Here is an 8414-nt window from a genome sequence, read left to right as displayed (position 1 = left end):
TGGACCCACCCACACCTTGACCCTAGGCCCCGCCCCCATCCGGCCACACCCACACCGCTCTCTGCCCCGCCACGCCACGCACGGCCTGGCCGTCGGTCACGCCCTCACCCCGCCCACTGTGGGCTCCAGGCACTCGGGGAAGGCGGGGGCGGCGCAGGCGTCCGGCACGTGGTGCCCCTCGTGCTTCCGCCAGGTGGGCTGCAGGCGGCCGCGGGAGCAGAGGCATGGTTCGCCCCTAGGTTCGTGGGCTACCCGGGCAACTACCACACCTCGCCTGGGGTCCGCAGCGAGGAGGTGGGCGCGCGAGGACCCCGCCGTGTGGTGCTCCCTTCGCCTTCCGTCAGCCGCTCTTCTGCCCCCGCCCCTCCAACCCCTGCGCACCGCTCTGCCCCTTCCCAGACCCCACTCGGGACAGCCGTCCACGGAACACTCACAATCCACGTGTCCCCGGTGGCACCCGATTCACACCTGAGCCGAGCGCCAGTCACAGGGATGGACCGTGAGCCGCTGTCACGGCCACGAGCTCGGCTGGCACATTGTGGGTGCAGAGGCTGGCGACCCTCACGGGGCTTCTCCCCAAGGCGCCCCTCGCCCCACCCCCCAAGCACAAGCAGGCTCACCTGCATGGCCCAGCAGCTTTGAGAGCCAGGGTGAACCTGTTTTTCCAGAAAGTGGGAGCTGGTTTGTGCAGGATGAAGAATCACTGTAGGGTGGGTTCCCCCAGAGCGGACGCCCAGGCAAAGACCCGGATTCAAGTAACGGGTGTGGGTGTCACCCTGGGAAGCATGCAAGGGGCAGGGGCTGTGCAGAAGGAGGTGCACCCACGAGTACTTGAGGGGGGGGTCACCACTGTGGGCTTATGAGCTCAACCCTGCCCCACGCCCTCTGAGACATTGTAGAAAATCCCTCAAAATGTGCCTGTGGTTCCTTACTGGCTGAGGGCCAAGCACACCCCGAAGCAGCATGAATGGGTGTCTTGAACAGTCCACAGGAGGCCTCTAGGCTGGGCCAAGGGGACCCGGGTGGGAGTCCAACAGCTCCTGTGGAGCACCTCACCTGAAAGACCCTCTTCTCCCTGATGGAGAACAGCAACTTCCCATGGGTCTGGGCCGTGACCCAACCCGACAGCTGCCTGCAAAGTGACTGACCCCCAAGGGACACTCTCCATTTTCGCATGAGAGGGGAGGGGTTTTCCAGGGACAGGGCAGATGGGACCACAACTCGGGGCATGACTGCACATGACACACAGCAGTCAGGCAGCTTTGTTATCGGTTATCAGTGGGAAAAGTTCCCAACTCAAAATGGTTTCAACAAAAAATGGAGTTTCACTGGCTCCTCTGTTGAAAATACAGGACTCTGTGAACTCAGGTATGGCTGGATCCAGGTGTTTCAACAATGTTGCACTGCTTTCCCAAGCATTGGCTGTGTCCTCAGGCAGGCTCTCCTCACCTGGTAGGGAAGACATGCTGCAGTGTGGGGCTGATATCCCAAGAGCACAGGACGACACCCTCTAGCTTAGTAGCCAGTGCAAGGCATGCTGTCCCACAAGCTCCCCATAAAAGCCCCAGGCCCACCTCTCACTGGCTTGATCAGGTCACTGATTGGTGAGGCCTGCCTGAATCCTGGGTCCTCCCTGGAGCCACAGGCTAGGGTCAACCCCATGTGGGTTCCCAAAAGAGCCCAGGGTTGCCGTATGGCCGTGCTTCTGGTGTTCCCGTGACAGTCCGCCCGCGGGACCTGGGGAAGACTGTGGGGGCTTGAATGAGGTCAGGAAGGGGGAGGGAGGGAAGGAGGGTCTCTGCAGTCCTCAAGGTGCCCCTGGCATGTCTGAAAGGGAGATGAGGGCATGGCAGGGGCCACCTTCGAGGCATAGAGAAGGATAGGCAGCCGTGAGGCTGGTCCCTCCCACAAGGTAATCTGGAGCCCTGATGCTGTAGTGTGCGGCTGGAGGCTGCCTCACTGAGTTGGCACAGGAGCTCCTGGTCATCACGGTGGGCAAGCAGATCATTTGCAACGTGCAGGAGATTCTGGTCCCGCGAGTCACCCACCCCAACCCGTCCCTGGAAAGCACCCAGGGACCGTGGGACCCGGAAGTGTCTGAGGCCACAGCCCCCAGTCCAGCCCCAGCTGGGAGAAGAGGTTGGGGGGAAGGCAGGCCTGGCCCCTCCTGGACCCCAGTGACTGCAGTGCTGTGTAGGGGGAGGGTCGGCCCCAGCCACCTGCCCCACAGGCTCTCTGCCACCTCCACCCCATGTAGTTGCAGCAGGTGCTTGAGTTCTCCTGCCCAGGGGCCAGCTTTGGAGGGGAGGAGGCCTGGGTTCCCGGGCCCTGCCCCATCCATGCCAGTCCATCCTGTCTGCAGCCCACTGTGGCTGGGCCGGGGGCGTTCTTAACGGGGACACTGGGGTCCCACCTCCCCAGTGCCACCCACTGGCAGCACTGGCGCCCCTCCCATGCAGAGCCCTTGCAATGGCCTGTCCAGGCATGGCCTCTTATCTGGCCCGAGGCTGGACTCAACCTGGACGCCCTCCAGCATCCCCACACACCCGATCTCCCTGTGATGGCCGCTCCCTGGCAACTCCCCCGGGCAACCGAAACCGTGGCTTCAGACCTTGGCCAAGCCACGTGCCCTCTGTGGGCGTGGCCCTGACTCTCAGGGCAGGTGGTACCGGGAAGCTGAATTCAAGCAACAGGCAGGTGTAGCTGGGCTAGTGAGCGACACACATGCACACACACATGCCCCACTGTCCTCATCCGCTCCCTCCCAGCCCTGACACAGCTCCCCGGAGGAATCAATGCCCCTAGATCTCCTACGAGTGATGCTGACTTGCCTGAGAGCTCTGCTGGGGAGCTTGGCACGCCCTCGCCGCCACCCCTGCTGCCGCAGGAGCGGAAGGCCTCACCCTCGCACTGCCCACCCTGTGGCCCCAGACCCTCCTCCCCTTGCTGCCCTTTGCTTGCAGAGCGACCAGGACCCGGCTTGGGAGGACGGGGCCATCGTCCTGGGGGTTTCTGTCTCCAGGGAGCTACGGGGCTGGTGGCAGAGGTCCCGGCTCTGCTCCAAGGAGAGGAAGGCAGGGCTGGCCAGGTGCCCTAGGAGGCAGGCAGACTACGAGCTTCTGCCCTTCCAGGGCCCCTTTGACGGGCACCTTGAGATGGGTAGGAGCCATGGCGGTGGCCACAGCCACCGTGCGCGGGGAGGGGCAGCCGCACTACTGAGGGGGCTTCCAGCCTCAGCATTCCTGTCTACATCTGCCTTGAAACATGATGTAGGGGTCCCTGATGGAGCCAGGCCTGCAAAGATCAGGAATTGTGGCGGCCAGAGTGGGGAGCGCCCAGGAAAGCCTGGCTGAGGGCAGCAGTGGCAGCATCCTGGGCACTGGGGTTTGGAAGAGGACCTGGGCAGTTGATGGGGCTCCCTTGGAGTGGCCTTAATCTCAACCCGCCCTGGAAAGCCTGGGCCAGAGCCCCCCGTAGGAAATGAGAAGTGGGGTACGCAGGAGAGTCAGCCCTGGGGGTGAGGGCAAAGGCCCCCTGAGAGGCAAGGTTACACCTCTGGGGAGTTGATTTTCTCCAGACATTTTCTCAATGCCCGCACTCTTTGCTGGACCCTCCAGTGCCCTTGCCAGGTGGAGGCCTATGCCTGGGGCTCATTCCCTGCATGAGGTGACTGCAGTTTTTGAGGCCAGAGTCCGCATCTAATGTGGGCACTGGTCCCTGCAGCCAGGCCCTTCTCTTTGATGACAGGGGAGAGAATCATGGCACAATCTGAAGTGCTGCATCTGAGCCAACACATTGCTGTGAGCTCCCCGGCAGCTCTGAGCTCCCCGGCAGCCAAAGCAAAAGGGGTGGCAGTAGTGGCATCGTTCTGTGGGTAAAAGGGAGCAGAAGGCTCACAAGGGAGAAACATGGTTTTTCATGATAATGTGAGCCGGCTGACCTTGTGTCTCTGCTCCACTGGACAAAAGGCAATGGGACCCCATGCTCTCCTTAGGAATTATACCTAAGAGCCAGGAACCCCTTTCAAGGAGCCCCTTCCTAGAATCAGCCCTAGAATCAGAGGCAGATTCTACTGCCACTCCTGCCAGGGTGAGCCAAGCAGTGGGGAGGACTGTTAAGAGTCCCTGACCTCAGGGAGATGGGGTGGCCCATGACCAGCCAGAAACGTATCCAACTCTGTGACAGCAGTCCGGGGAGGCTTCCTGAAAGAAGGAGCCCTGCAGCCGAGCCTGCGGGATGAGTACCATCAGGAGGAGCAGGAAAGGCCAGAGGCCGGGGCTGCTGTGCACAGTCAGGGGCTTCCCCTGAAAGGCGCAAGTGAAGGGTTTACGGTGGGCGGTGTCGGCCATCGGTCGCAGGCACGCGTGGCCCTTACCACCAGCTGCAACCGGGCGGGCAGGGGTCAGGGTTCGCGGGCCGTGGCTACCGGAGGGCCTGGCGGCGACCACCGACCCCCGCAGTGCTGCAGTCCGGCTTCATCACCGTCTTCGTGGCCGCCTGCCTCCTCGCGCCGCTCTTCGCCCTGCTCAACAACCGGGTGGAGATCCGCCTGCACGCGCGCAAGTTCGTCCGCGAGCGCCGGCGCCCCCTGGCCGAGCGCGCGCAAGGCATCGGCATCTGCTTCCCCAACCTGGCGGGCATCACCCGCCCGGCGGTCATCAGCAACGTGAGCGCGCGGGCCTGCCCGGGGTGTCCGCCGGGGAGAGCGGGGCCGGGCGGGGCGGGGCGGGGCTCGCGGCCCCGCCGGTCGCCCGGGCCTTCCTACTGGCCTTCTCGTCCGACTTCCCGCCGCGCGCCTACTACCAGTGGAGCCGCGCCCGCAACCTGCGCGGCTTCGTCAACTTCACGCTGGCGCGCGCCCCGCCCGCTTTAGCCGCCGCGCACAACCGCACGTGCAGGTGAGGCGGGGCGGGGCTGGGCGGGGCTGGGCGGGGCTGGGCGGGGCTCCCACCCCGAGGGGCCAGGCTGGGAGGGCCTCGCGCCCCTGGCTTCCCGCCTCCTTCCCGCCTCCGGAGCCCCGCCGGTCCGGTTGCTGCCCTGCGGGAGGGATCTTGATCACCAACCCCATTCCTTCCATGGATACAAGCTTCTTTTCTTTTTCTAGTTCTTCTTGAGTCAATTTTGGTATTTAGTATTTGTTTTTACGGAAAACTGTTTCAGTTAAGCTTTAGAATGTAACGACATGAACTTATATTCTCTTAAGACCTCATTTTGTAGTTATGGCCCCATTTTCTTTCCAGATATAGTACATGTATTTCCTCTTGAAAATCAATTTTCTGAGTTGAAACCTTAACTCGTTTCAGACTTCTTGGGTTTTAATAAACAAATTGTGTCTATAAATTTATTTGAACATACTTTTTATAAATTTATTTTTGGCTGCTTTGGGTCTTTGTTGCTGTGCGTGGGCTTTCTCTAGTTGCGGCGAGCAGGGGCTACTCCTCGTTGCAGTGCACGGGCTTCTCACTGCAGTGGCTTCTCTTGTTGCGGAGCACGGGCTGTAGGCGTGCGGGCTTCAGTAGTTGTGGCTCGCGGGCTCCAGAGCACAGGCTCAGTAGTTGTGGCGCATGGGCTTAGTTGCTCCATGGCATGTGGGATCTTCCCGGACCAGGGCTCGAACCCGTCTCCCCTGCATTGGCAGGCAGATTCTTAACCACTGCACCACCAGGGAAGCCCCTGAACAAACTTTTTAAAAGCTTCATTCCACTAGTGTTGATAATACTTCTATCCTTCACTTCTAAATATTTCATCACTTCAATTGTGATTTACCTATTTATCCATGAATCACTTAGGAAAGTAATTTCCCAAACACACAGAGTTTTGTTTTTGCTACTTTTAAAAAATCGTTTGTGGTTTAACTGCACGGAGGTCAGAGAGCCTGAAGAGTTGACCTGATGTAAACCTCACCATTTGTTGAGTCTCCCTTTAGGATCTGCTGGTCACAATGGATTTTTGCATACGTTTCAAGTGAACCTAAACAGAATCTTTATTAATTTTGGAGCAAGGTTCTACATATACCCATTAGGTCAGGCTTCTAAGCTTTGTTGTTCAGATTTTAATTTTACTACTAGAAGAAGACAAAACACTTTTAGTCACTTGTTAATCACAACTCTGGTGTATTTCATTAACTTCTGTGGCTACAGTGTTTTCTTATGCATTGTCTTTCCTCTGAGTTCATTTTTCTTCTCCCTGAAGTTTATCCTTTAATAGGCACTTTTAGGAACGGTGTCGCTGGTGAACTCTTAAGTATGTTCATTTTGTCCTTCAAATGGCAGGTATAAAAATCTAGGTTAAGCATTATTTTCCCTCAGCTCTTTCTAAATATTTCTCTTTCGTGCACTGGCTTTTCTTGTTAGAAGCATTCGTTGCGTTTAAGACTTTTTCCTTTTCCTTCATTTGTGTCACTAACAGGCCTGTCACGGAAGGGCTTATTTAAGTTTCTGACCGAGACTCAGCAGGTGCTACCGATCTAGAGTGATGCCTTTCTTTAGTTCTGGAACAGCCGCATTCTATTCCTTCAGGCAGTGATTCTCCACACTCCCTGACCTTCTCTGCTGTTGGAGCATCTCCATTCCCCCATGTGTCTTGAGCACTCTCTCCTATTTGTCTGTCTTTCTGGGCCTCAGCACTGCGTAATTGTCTTCCAGCTCCCACGATGTGTCCCTTCTGTCGTGTCTCGTTTAGCCACTTAAAGTATAGCCCATTCTTTGGGGAATTTTTATTTTCAAGATTTTTGGCTTTTTTCTTTTCCGACAAAGTTGGCCCTGGTAATGCTGTTACCACAACACAGAAATACGGAGGACATGAAAGGACAGCAAGATGACCATTCAATCTGAACTAGCCAGCAAAGCCCAGTGTCGTGCTTAGGATAGCAAAGGAGCTGGCCGGGCAGCCTGTGTGGGGACATTCCCTGCTCCCAGTACCCTCGCTGGTAAGCCCAGCCGGTGAGGAGGAGGAGCTGAGAAGTGTGTTTGGCACCCTCAGCCCGGCTCCCCACTGAGCCCCATGTCTCCTGCAGGTATCGGGCTTTCGGGGGGATGATGGACATCATGCCCGGACCTACTGGAATCTTCTGGCTATCCACCTGGCCGTCATCATCGTGTGTGAGGCACCAGCATGGTGGGCCCCGCTCCCCACCCCCAGTACTTTGCCTAATCCCAGCACAAGGTATGCAGGGGTTGGCGTGACCAAGGGCGCTCACTGCTGTGTCACCTTGTTCAGATCACAGTCCTCTGCATCCCTTCCCTGCCTGGCCTCTGTCTCCAGTTGTGTGGACGTCAGAATGCCCTGGGCACTGCGGAGTGTCCCACGGAAGCCGGGGGGTGGTCTCTGTCGCTGTGGCCTCTGCCTCTTCCGGGAGTTTCCTTTTCTGCACTGATGCTTGCCGTCCGCTCAACCCACACCTGAGGAGCAGGTGCCCCACGAAGGCCACCCTGGGCACTTGTTTTGCCCGCAGCACGTGGTGTTCTCCATCGGCCGGGTCCTTGACCTCTTGGCGCATGACATCCCCGGATCTGTGGAGATCAAGGTGAAGCGGGAGTACTACCTGGCCAAGCAGGCGCTAGCCGAGGACGAGGTGAGCGCCCCAGCCCCCGGTGCTCTGCCGCTGTCCTGTTCCCCCTTCTCTGTCCTTTCCTGAAAACAGGTTCTTGGTGGAACAAACGGGGTGGAAGGACCAGCCCTCGGGCTCAGAGATGAATCTGGGCCCACAAGCCTAGGCTGCCAGGAGCCAGAGGCAAAGGGGTCGCCCTGAGAGCAGCCCCACCTGGAGGGCGGCGGGGAGATGCGGAGCTGTCAAAGGCTCACCACCCTCAGAGGCCACAGCCTGTCTCCTGGCCCCTCAGGCCTGCTGTGGCGCCCACGGCCGGCCAACTGCAGCGTGGTACCTGGAGCGCTGGGCATGCTGTGTCCGGGGGTATCAGGCAGCTCCTGCCCAGCCCCACGGACCAGTGCTGTCTCCTCACTCCCCTGGGGCAGGACGGCTCCGGTCCTTCCAGCCCCTGCCCCTTCCCCATCGCCTGGCAGGCATAGGAGGTGGCTTCTACCACGGGCTGCTCCATTCACACTTCCATCCCCCTCAGCCCTTCGGTGAGGCTCATCTCCTGTCCTCTGTCTTCTCTCCCGTGCTCCCTGCACGTGCTCTCCCTCAGATGGCGGTGTCCCCTCTCCAGACCAGCCCCGCCCCTTCCCACCCTGTCCACGCAGCGTCTTGCGAAACCTGCTGGGAGTCTGCCCACCGCCCCCGCCCCGTCCCCACAAGGCCTGCAGGTCTGTCTTCTCATCTCGAGCCCCTTTCCCTTCCAGCCTGTCCACAGCCTCTGAGCCGCCCTTTCCTCTCCTCCTGTGGTACCACTTGACTCCCCCAGACGGTGCGCTCTGAGGAGTGGGCACCCCTTCTCTCCGGGCAGCGAGCGCCC

The sequence above is a fragment of the Tursiops truncatus genome, chromosome 7 (genome assembly GCF_011762595.2).
Source record: "Tursiops truncatus isolate mTurTru1 chromosome 7, mTurTru1.mat.Y, whole genome shotgun sequence".
NCBI lineage: Eukaryota > Metazoa > Chordata > Mammalia > Artiodactyla > Delphinidae > Tursiops > Tursiops truncatus.
Note: the sequence above shows the minus strand (reverse complement) of the source record.